Below are 11,992 nucleotides of genomic sequence, written 5' to 3'. Positions count from 1 at the left end.
TTGGATCTCCTGTCTTATAGTCCAGAAAGTCCTGTTTCTCCTTAGTTGACTGGGAAATGCTCCTACCGTTCCTTCCCAGCTCTGGTGGATGCAGAGAATGCAGTCTTTCTCTGCTCCCATGTTGCTGTGTTATAGAAGGATTCTTTGGGTGCTGGAAGTGGGCATGGAGTGAGTGTGTCTTGTCCTTGCTTGTTCTGTATCTATTTCCCCTCTTCTGCTAACACTCTCTACTTCTGCCTGAGAATCCCTCCTTCCCTTGTTAATTTCAGTCTTTATGGTTCTATCAAGAGTATACTCTGGCTAAGGGATGGGCTTGTGAATCAGTCTCAGGCAATCAGACACCCTCTCCTTGAAAATTGACCCCGGAGTAGAGTTACATGGAGATTGAGATCACTGACTGATTCATCTCCACCACTGGCTCTGAAAAGACGGTTCACTTGTTCCTGCTTCCAGGATCCCCAGGGCAGCCTGAATTCCTGACCTTCTCAAGACCTTTATCTCTTCCTTTCATCCTGTGTGCTGTTTCAGGAATTCCTCTTTTGCTTACATCAGTCAGAGTTGGTGCCTGTTGCTTGCAACTAAACCTCATGACTGCTGGCCCAAGTGACACAAGAATTACAATAGCTCTGGAGAAACTTTTAATCAGGGAGATGCAATCAGACTAGTGTGTTGGAAGGAGCAACCTCTGGTAGTGTGGGCAACAGAGAAGAGCAGGAAGGACTGGAGGCTGTCAGAAATGAAGAGTCTGCAGCTGTGGTCCAACCAACTATGGGGATAGAAGGATGGGACAGGTTTCAGGGGTATTCCTCTCTTGAATGCAGGTGCCTAGATTTGGTGGACTTTACTTAGTATGGACAGCTGTGTATGAAAGTTTTTCAAAGGGAAATATGCCAAATGTACCAAGAAACCTTCTCCAGAGTGAAGGATCTTGACGTTCATAATTTGAACACTCTCTCCTGGAGTTTTGATTTGGTGAGTGTGATGGTTGTTTTTATGTGTTAGTTTGGCTGGGCAATGACGCCCAGTTACTTAACCATACACTAATCTAGGTGTGGCCGTGAAGATATTTTATAGATGTGATTAATATCTACAAACAGTTGGCTTTAAGTAAAGGAGACTTGGGTAGGCCTCATCTAATCACTTGGAAGGCCTTAAGAACAAAAACTGAGGTTTCCCAGAGAAGAAGAGGTTCTTCTTCAAGACTGCAGCAACAGATCCTGGGTTTTCAGTCTGCTGGCCTGCCCTGTGGATTTCAAGCTTGCCAATCCCAATGATTGTATGAACTAACTCCTAAAAATACAGCTATAAGCCGGGCTCGGTGGCTCAGCCTGTAATCCCGCGCCTTTGGGTGGCTGAGGTGAGTGGATTGCCTGAGCCCGTAGGTTCGAGACCCGCCTGGGCAGCGAGACTCATCTCTACAATAAATCAAAAAATCGGCTGGGCATGGTAGCACATGCCTGTAATTCTGGCTACTCGGAAGGCTGAGGTGGAAGGATCGCCGGAGCCCAGCAGGTCGAAGCTGCGGTGGCCGGGAGTGGCCACTGCACTCCAGTCTGGGAGACAGAGTGAGACTCCAACTCAAAAAAAAAAAAAAATACAGCTATATAATCAAGTTGTCCTTTGGTTCCAGGACCATACATAAGAAGGATGTTCAAAGAGACTGGGAAGCAGGGAGTATCTACTTCAGTGGATCTAGTTTTCCTAGATCTGTTTTGCCTCTGTGATCCTATCCCTAGAATACTACAAAGACCATCACAATGTCACCACTGTTGATGTGGCAGCAGTTCAACATAGGTGCAAGCAAAGAGGTTAAGGAGCAAAATTATGCATGTACAAAATAAGAGAGAAGCAAAGATTGCTGGGTACACATAGCCCACTCTTCTAATAATGTTTGAGTAGAAAAGTGTCAAAAATGTTAGACATGCCTACAACCTACTTTTGCACCTAATCACACTTTTCCTTTAAAAATGAACTTGAAATTAAAACAGCTATGTGCGAATGATAGAAATACTAAAACTGAATAGGTATCTTTATTGAGTACTATCAAGGGAACCACAGTGAAGCACTTTCCTCACTATCTTACCTGTTATTCGTGTTTTATTAAAGTTGGTTTCCCCCAGGCTTGGGCAAAATAGGTCTTTTGTTTTCACTCTATTCTTTTTGAAGGGCTTCTGAGTCATTTGTACAACTGCAGTTTGGTGTTTTGGGTTTTGTATCATGTGGCAGTGCATTCTTACAGACTTTTGTGGCAGGTCTCTCTCCTGCCCCTAATTGGAATAGAATACACAGCAGAGTGCACTGATCTTAAGCCCATAGTTTAACAAATTTTTACATAAATCAAGATGTAAAACATTCCCAGCACTCTAGAAGGCTCTTTTGTGCTTCTTCTCAGTGAACAAAATAAAAACCCAAAAGGTAACCACTATTCTGATTTTTTTTCCCTTGAAACAGAGTCTTACTCTGTTACCCGGGCTGGAGTGCAGTGGTATAACACCAGCTTACTCCAGACTCAACCTTCTGGGCTCAGGAGATCTCCCACATCAGTCTCCTAAGTAGCTGGGACTACAGGCATGACCGTACCCAGCTAATTTTTTGATTTTTTTGTAGATAAGAGGTCTTGCTATATTGTCGAGGCTGGTTTTGAACTCCTAGGCTCAATCAATCCTCTCACCTCAGCTTCCCAAAGTACTAGGATTATAGGTATGAGCCGCTGCACCTGGCCCCACTATTCTGACTTTTATCACTAAGATTAAGTTTTGTCTGCTCATGAACTTCATTTGAGTAAAGTCATAAAGTAGGTACTTTTTTGGTGTCTGACCTTTTTTGCTCAACATAACAATTGTTGACATCCATGTTGCTATATATATATTTTTTTGTTGTGGTGGTGGTGTTAATATTTAATGTGTACCACAATTGATTTATCCAGTCTACTGCTAATGGATATTTGGATTATTTCCATTTTTTGTTACTATTATCAATAAAACTGCCCTATATGGCAGATTTTAACCCTTATAACTAGGCTCTATTTTAAATATCATCTTTACGCACTTTTATTATAAGAAATGGTCTGTGTTCTTCATTCAAAATTCCCTTACGTGTCTTCTTTTGCTTTATGACCTGATGGAAAGAGAAAATATTTTCACATGTGTATATGCACCTTTAGAAAAGGGGGAAAGGAATATACGGGGGGGAACCCCCCAAACCCAGAATTATATTTTTGGAGGGTGGGCCCCTTCTAGTACAGGCTTCCCCCACTAGATAATTGTTCTAGGAACCCATCAGCATCAGTGTACCAGCTAGTGTTATTGTGAGAGGCTGCATTCAGTTTCAGTGATTTCTTTTTTGTTGTTGAGATTCTTCCAATATGTTTGCCCACTTTATGATGGGTGATTTACCAGTGCGCCGGCCCACACTGTGTTGAGTGTTCGGCAGTTTTTGACCCAAGACTGCATGACCCCCATACCCTACCCTTTTTATTTACCTAATCTTGTTCTGAGCAACATTTTTTTTGTTTCCCCGGATGGTAAAGGTCCTCAAAGGGAAACGTTTTGCCAATGTGGAAGATTTGGAACAAAAAAATAGCAGAAGGCATCAAAACTGACAAGTTCAAAACTGTTTAGAGCAGTGAAAAAATTGTCTCAACAGGTGTACTGCATCAAACAGAGTACTTTGAAGGTGACAAGTTTAAACATGCAAGAATTAAATACACAATTTTTTATAAATAAATTTCCTGATCCCCTCTTGTATATTACCTGTTCTTTACCTTCCTATTTCATTAACTCTTCCTAACAGCTTCATGAGTAGGTTTATCTGTTTCACAAAGGAAGACATTGAGATACAGAAAAATGAGGTGACTTACCCAGACTCATACAGCTACAAAGAGGTGGGAGACAACGTGAAAATTCCAAAGTGTGCCCTTTGGAATTCCCACTGTGTGCTCCATCCAAGTTGTCCAGAACCAGAATCACAGTAGGGATGGGGGGAATGGAGGGTGGAGGGGACAGTGATGTGGTAGGCATTGGTGATGTTAATGTACTTTCAGTTGATTCTATCCACAACCCTCTGATGGAATCCTCTGCGCCATATCGTGTTGCCTCATGGTCATCCTTTTCCTCTTTAGATGAGTGAGGTTTTCTTTCTTCGCCCCATGACTCACTTTTTCCAGGCTTGCGGTCTCCTTTCTGATCTATGACTTGCACTCTAAACACCACAATGATGCTCACGACAACTCAGCAAGGCTCCAACCTGAGCTCTATGCTCCCTGCCATGCTGATGCTCAAGAGCTGCTCTTGTCTTGGTTCTCAGTCCTTGCCCTTAGCGGCGGGCCTCCAGACAAATCCTAGCTTCCTCCTCTCCCACACTCACACCATGGAGCAGAGAAGGGGTCTGGCAGTTGTTTATTTTCATTGTGGTAAAGTACATGTAACACCAAGTTGACCATTTAATCGATTTTACAGTGTACGGTTGAATTTGCAATGTGGTGCAACCATCATCAATATCTAGTTGCAGAAAAATACTTTTATCATTCAAAAAGAAACCCAATAACTGTTAAGCATTTCCTACTCTCCCAGTCCCTGGCAACCATTCATCCCTCTGTTGGACAGAATTTTCAGCACTCAGTACATGCTAGGCACTGTGCTAATCTGATTATACATATACCTTATTGAGTCTCATCAAAGCAGCTCTGTGAAATTGGGATTCTTCCTTCCATTTCACCAATGAGATAACTGAGACTCAGATAAAAAATTTATGTGAGAACACAAAGCCTGTAAGTGACAGAATCTGAAGCAGTGCTGTGTCTAACCCTGCTAAATGATGACCAAGGTCTAAGAGCTTTTCTTGTGATAAACATGAATGATTCAGGTCTGGGTGACTTTGAAACAAGTATTTTTTTTTCCATTCCAAAAGAGTATTCTTTCCATTCCATTCTGAAGGTCAGCAGTAACAAAAATTGCAATTAACGCACATTTAAATGACTTATGCTCTAGGAATTTTCCAGGATCTGGGATGCTGGACTGAAGGAAATAGCTTAATACAAGATCCAAGATAATGTGTCCCAAGAAACTGTCAATTGCCTTCATAAGTGTTGGGATGGCACGCAGAGCATCAAAATAAGAAGTGAAGTGACTCCAAGTGTGTCACAGGTTGAGGGAGTCTTACAAAGGTTCTAACTAGTGCCAGATATCTGATTCTTATCCACTGGTCATCTAAGATTCTCTCTTTAAAACTTGAACTCCTGGCTCCCAGGATCATGTAGGCTTACTTCCCTTGTGGTTCCAGAAATGAAAGAAGCAATTGCAATTTCCACATCCACAAAAAGAAGAAGGGAGCTTGTTAGACTTAACAGAAAAGTTGCAATATGACACATAATCAAGGCCATATTGTCCTGGCTTTTGTGCTATTAAGGAAGATCTTTCTTGGATGCCTTGTCCTACCTCATACTGAATATATTAAAATGCCTCCATATACCATGTTTAACATAATTTACATAAGTATAATTTATATATATGTTGCAGTAGATTTTATTTGACTAACATAATACGTTTGGTAGACATTATAATTTTGATCTTGTATTTTAATTTAGTATTTTGGACAATACATTCTTTCTTCCCAGTCTCAAATAATTCCATTTCAAATAAGTCTTTGAAAAGGCCAGTGACCATCAGACATTGTGCCTATGGCTTTCTTGAATAACCTGACTTTGTGGGCCTCTCTGGATGATCATCACTACTGAATAGTATCCTGCTCATTAGTCTGAATCTGATTATCTTTATCATGTAGCCAGACAAGAATTCAGAGGTGAAGTCTTTGCTGATTTGGAAAAATATGGACATAAGTTCCCCAAGTAAGTGTTTCAATGGATTATTTTTATATATCCTGCTTTATAGCTGAATTTGTAGCTGCCTTTAAAATACCAATTGGTCTGGACATTAATTGCTAGCAGATGAGAGGGAGCAAGGAATCTCACCATTGAATGGCCTTTGAGCAGTGCAAAAGTTGGCAAATTACAGGGTATTTGTGGACATAATCTTGTCAGTAGAAGACAGTGACAGAAAAATCAAGATAAGTGTGGTTGTTTGAAAATTAATTTACAGTACATAATTGAGGTATATTTTATTTACATTAAAAGGCACACATATCAAGTGTACAGCTTGATCTTTTTTTTTAACTTACAGCTTAACTACTGGTCTGAGTTCTAGCACTACAGATAGTTTAACCTGCTCTTGAACTTATATAAATGGCATCATACTAAATATATTCTTTTGTTTCTTACTTCCTTTGCTTAATGTAATGTCTTGTGAAATTATCCATGTTGTTGTGTTTATCAGCAGTTTGTTCTTTTAAAATCCTGGGTAGCAATCCATTGTGTAAATATATAGCAATTTGTTTATGCTTTCATTTGTTGATGGACATTTAGGCTGTTTTTGTTTTGGTTACTATGAATATGACTGCTATGGACATTTGATACAAATCATTTGTAGATACATGTCTTTATTTCTCTTGAATAAATATTTGGAGTATAATCACTGGATCACGTAGTAGAGAATTTTCAGGAACTACTAAATATTTTTCCAAAATGGTTGTACCATGTCATATTCCCCTTAACAGTGTCCGACAGTTGTAGTTGTTCCACATCTTTGGCAACATTTGGTTCTTATCAGTCTTTTTAATTTAGCCATTATCCTGGTGGATATTAAGTAGTATCTCACTGTAATTTTAATTTTCATTTTCCAGACAACTAATGATGTTGTATATCTTTTCATATGTCAGTTTGTACATATTCTTTTATATATTTGTGTATATTCTTTTGTGATGTATCTGTTTTAATCTTTTGCCTACTTCTTATTGATTTTTTTGTCTTCTTATCACTATTGTAAGTTATAGGTATTGCAAATACTTTCTCCTAGTCAGTGATCTGCCCTTTTCTTATATTACTTTGAAGAATATAATTTAAAACATTTTAATAAAGTTCAACTTACCTTTTTTTTCATTTATAGCAAGGTTTTTTTTTTTTTTTTGTCCTATCTAAGAAATTCTTCTTACTGTAAAGTCACAAAGATATTCAATTTTTTTCTAGAAGCTTTTTAGTTTTATGCTTTGGTCTTAAATCCATTTTAATTTAATTTCTCTGTATCATGTGAGATAGGATTAGGATCAAGGTTTTTTTTCCATTTAGACATTTTGCTCTAGGATCATTTGTTGAATAAACAATTCCTTCCCTCATTTTATTGCACTGGCATCTTTATAAAGAGTTAAGTGACTGTATATGTGTGTTTGTATTCCTGGACTCTTCATTATTTTTCGCTGATTTATTCATGCTTATTACAACATCACACTGCTTTGTAGCTTCATAGTAAGTAGCTCTTTAGTAAGTCTTGAAGTTGTTTAGTACAAGTTCTTCAATGTTGTTTTCCTTTTGAAGATTATTTTGACTTTTCTAGGTCCTTTGCACTTCCGTACAAAATCTAGAATTACTTTGTCAATTTCTGTAAAAACAGTGCTGGGATTTTGATAGGGACAGTGTTAAATCTATAGATCAGGTTGGGAAGAACTGACATCTTAATACTGAGCATTCCAATTTAGGAGCATGGTACATTTCTTCACTTATTTTGCTTTTTAATGCATCTCAGCCTTGTATGGTAGTGGTAGTGTACAGGTTTTAAAGTTTTTAATGATATTGTAAATGGAATGGTTTTTTCATCTCTCTCTCTCTCTCTCTCTCTCTCTCTCTCTCTTTCTTATTTTTTGAGTTGGAGTCTCACTCCACTGCCCAGGCTGGAGTGCAATGGCACGCTCATGGCTGCCCCAGCATTGGGCTGCTGGGCTCAGGTGGTCCTTCTGCCTCAGCCTTCCAAGTAGCTGGAACTACAGGTGTGCACTACCATGCCTGGCTAATTTTTTGGATTTATTGTAGAGATGAGATCTTGCCAAGTTGCCCAGGCTGTTCTTAAATCCGTGGGCTCAGGCAATCCTCTCACCTCGGCCTCCCAATATGCTGGGGTTACAGATTTGAGCCACAGCAACCGGCCTGTTTTTTGATATTTAATTTGACTGGCTTTTTGGGGGCTAATATATGGAAATACAATTAACTTTTTGGATCCTGTAAACTTGCTAAATTTACATATTGGTTTTAGTAGACATTTTGAAGATTCTTTTTTGTTTGAGTTGGAGTCTCACTCTGTCGCCCAGACTGGAATGCAGTGACAGCTCCTGGCCACTGCAGCCTTGACCTGCTGGGCTCTGGTGATCCTTCCACCTCAGCTTTCCAGGTAGCCGGAACTACGGGCACGTACTACCAGACCCGGCTAATTTTTTTGATTTGTTGTAGAGATGAGGTCTCGCCAAGTTGCCCAGGTGGGTCTCGAACCCGCGGGCTCAGGCAGTCCACTCACCTCAGTTTCACTGAGCCCGGCTTTGAAGATTCTTTAGGCCTATGTCGATGATAGTGTTATCTTGTTTATTTTATTTTGTTTTGTTTTGTTTTCATTCAAGGGGCTCATGTGAAGGTTTGTTACATGGGAATGTTGTGTGATGGTGAGGTTTGAGTTTCTTCTGAGCCAGTCACCCAAGTGGTGGACGTGATACCCAGTGAGTAGTTTTTCAACCCTTACCGCTCTCCTTCTCTCCCCACTTTATGAGTACCCAGTGTCTGTTGTTCCCATCCTCATGCCCCGTGTGATAGTGTTATCTTTGAATAACAGCAATGCTAACTCTCTTTTCAAATGTATGCCTTTTACTCCTTTTTCTTCGCGTGCTGTATAGCTGGGCTCTCTAGTACAACATTTAATAAAATTGGTGAGAGAAGACATCCTTCCCTTTTCCTTATCTTAGAGTGATTACATTTAGTTTTTTACCATGAAGGGTGATATTCGTTGCCTTTGTTGAATGACCTTTATCAGTTAGCAGAAGTTCCTTTCTGTTCTGTGCTTACTAAGAGTTCTATTTTACTGTTGACTGTTAAATACTTTTTCTGCATCTATTGAGATAGTCATGCTTTTTCTCTTTTATGATGTTGGTATGGTAAATTACATTGGTTAATTTTTTAAAAATGTCGAATCAGCTTTGCATACCTGGAATCAACCATTCTTGTATATGAGGGCTTATGCTTTTTATATATTGCTGACTTCCATTTATTAATTTTTAAAATAGGTTTTTGTGTTTATGCTCATGAGATATATTGGCCTATAACTTTCTTTTCTTGTAATATCTTTGGTTTTCAAATCAAGGTTGCTGATTTTATAAAATTGATTGAGCAGTGGCCATACTTCTATTTTCTAAAACAGTTTATGTAAGGTTGATATTATTTCTTTTTTAAATGGTTGATAGAATTTATCATCAAGACCATCTGGGCTTGGAGATTTTGCTTTGGAAAAATTTTAAGTCAAGAATTTCATTTAAAAAATAGACATATTTAGATTTTCCATTTTAAATATTTTAATTATTTTTATTTTAGTTTTAGGGGGTACATGTACTTGGTTGTTACATGGGAATATTGTGTCATGGTAGGGATTGAAATTCTAGTGTACTCATCACTCAAATATTGAGCATTGTACTCAATAGGTGATTTTTCAACCCTCTCCCTCTTTCACCCTCCCTCCTTCTGGAGTCTTGAGTGTCTATTATTTCCATCGTTATGTCCATGTGTATTCATTGTTTAGCTCCCACTTACAAGTGAGAACATGTGACATTTAATTTTCTGCTTCTGAGTTAGTTCACTTAGGATAAGGGTTCCAGCTCCATCTGTGCTTCTGCAAAAGACATTAATTTCATTCTTTTTTGATGGTTGTATAGTTATTCAAGGAATGTGATAGCTATCTATCTATCTATCATATTTTCTTTACACAATCAACCATTGATGGACACTTAGGTTGATTTTGTTATTGTGAATAGTGCTACAATAAACATACAAGCACAGGTATCTTTTTTGTTTTATTGTTTTTGTTTTGTTTTTTTTTGAGTTGGAGTCTCACTCCGTCACCCAGACTGGAGTGCAGTGGCCGCTCCTGGCCACCGCAGCCTTGACCTGCTGGGCTCCGGCAATCCTTCCACCTCAGCCTTCCAAGTAGCTGGAACTACAGGCACGCGCTACCACGCCCGGCTAATTTTTGATTTATTGTGGAGATGAGGTCTCGCCAAGTTGCCTAGGCGGGTCTCGAACCTGCGGGCTCAGGCAATTCACTCACCTCAGCCTCCCAAAGCGCGGGATTACAGGCTGAGCCACCGAGCCTGGTAGGTATCTTTTTTTAATAGAATGATTTCTTTTCCTTTGGGTAGATACCAAGTAGTGGGATTGCTGGTTGAATGGTAGTTCTATTTTTAGTTCTTTGAGATATCTTCATACTGTTTTCCTCAGAGGTTGAACTGATTTACTTTCCCTTCAATAGTGTATAAGTGTTTCCTTTTCTCCACATTCATGTCAACATCTGTTGTTTTTTCATTTTTTAATAATAACCATTCTGACTGGAGTAAGATGATGTCTCAGTGTGGTTTCAATTTGTGTTTCTCTGATGATTAGTGATGTTGAGGATTTTTCATGTGTTTCATGCTTGCATGTCTTCTTTTGGGAACTGTCCATTCATATCTTTGAGTCTGTTTTTGTAATTGTGTTTTCAAAACCATTTGTCCTTGGTTTTTGAGTTTGCTGGCAGAAAGTTGTTCATAATATTTATTTATTATACTTTTAAGTGTCTGTAAGACTTGTAGTGATGTTCCTTCTATCAGTCCAGATATTGATATATTTGCTTTTTATCTGAGTGCTAGCTACTCTGCATTGTGTATGTTAGAGAGTGCCTTCAGAAGAAAATTAAATTGAATTAAATATGAGTCTTTCTAAGGTGATTCCCTTCTTGCAAGGTTAATTTCTTCAATTTTCCGCCTGTTTTTGGTTATACTTCAAAGCCTTTAAATAAATATTCTCCCCCGCAATTTCCCTCCAAATAATTTAAAATTAATTAATGTGGAAGGGTCAGACTGAGACAAGTTGCTTTGCCATTATGGGAATCATTACCATCTTGCTATATAGTTTCTATTCATCTTATTGCTCTTTGTTCCCTTTTCTCTCTTTTCTTGTCTTCTTTGAATTTTTTAATTATTCAATCTTTGCCTTCTATTAGCTTGTTAGTTATACATTTCAAACTCTTCTCTTAATGTTACTTTAGACATTACTGAAGTCTAATATATTAGTACTTTTACTATTTTGTGGTAAATGCAAGAACCATAGAACACTTTGATTCCATTTGCTCCCCTCCTGCTTTTTTGGGCTATAGTTATAATGTACTCTAATTAAACATCCATTTAAACCTCACATGACATCCTTACTATTGCTTTTAATAGGCAATACTCATTTATATTTATTCACATTTTTATCCCTTCAGCTGCACTTCACTTCTCACATGTTGAACTTCCATCTGGGATCATTTTCTTTCTCCCTTTAGTGTTTCTTTCAGTGCAGGACTTCTGGTGATATATGTCTGAACCCAGATTATGTTCTCTTCACTGATTCCTCTCTCTGCTGTCAATATCTTGGCCTATTATGTAGCTAACCCTCACCGGTACCTTAAAGGTGGAGGGCCTCTCATTCTTCATTTTAGCTATTCTTAAAGGTTCTGTCTTTTGTTTTCCCCACAAATATCCCTGTTCTTTTTATTTTCCTTTTCCCACCCGAGAGCCACTACCAGTCTCCTTTGTCTTGTCATAATATCCACTAAGAGCTTCTCTTTAGATCTTATTCTTGAACAGCAGCCCAATTACCCAGATCAGTGCAATAATTGCAACAGTAAGCTGATGTTCAAAGTACAGTGGAGAGAGCTACTTATCCCATTTGGACCCAAGAATAAGGAAGGATGCTCAGAGAAAGCTATAGAGAAGTCAGGCCTTGAAGGATGGCAACTAGGCATTAACTAAGTAGAGAAGAGAAACAAAGATCCTGCAATCACATACACAAACATGGAGGTGTGAGGAAGTGTTAAATGCTTTGGGAATGCATCATGGC

This window comes from Carlito syrichta, unplaced genomic scaffold, assembly GCF_000164805.1.
Source record: "Carlito syrichta isolate Samal-C Ts95f unplaced genomic scaffold, Tarsius_syrichta-2.0.1 Scaffold302529, whole genome shotgun sequence".
NCBI classification, from domain to species: domain Eukaryota; kingdom Metazoa; phylum Chordata; class Mammalia; order Primates; family Tarsiidae; genus Carlito; species Carlito syrichta.
Note: the sequence above shows the minus strand (reverse complement) of the source record.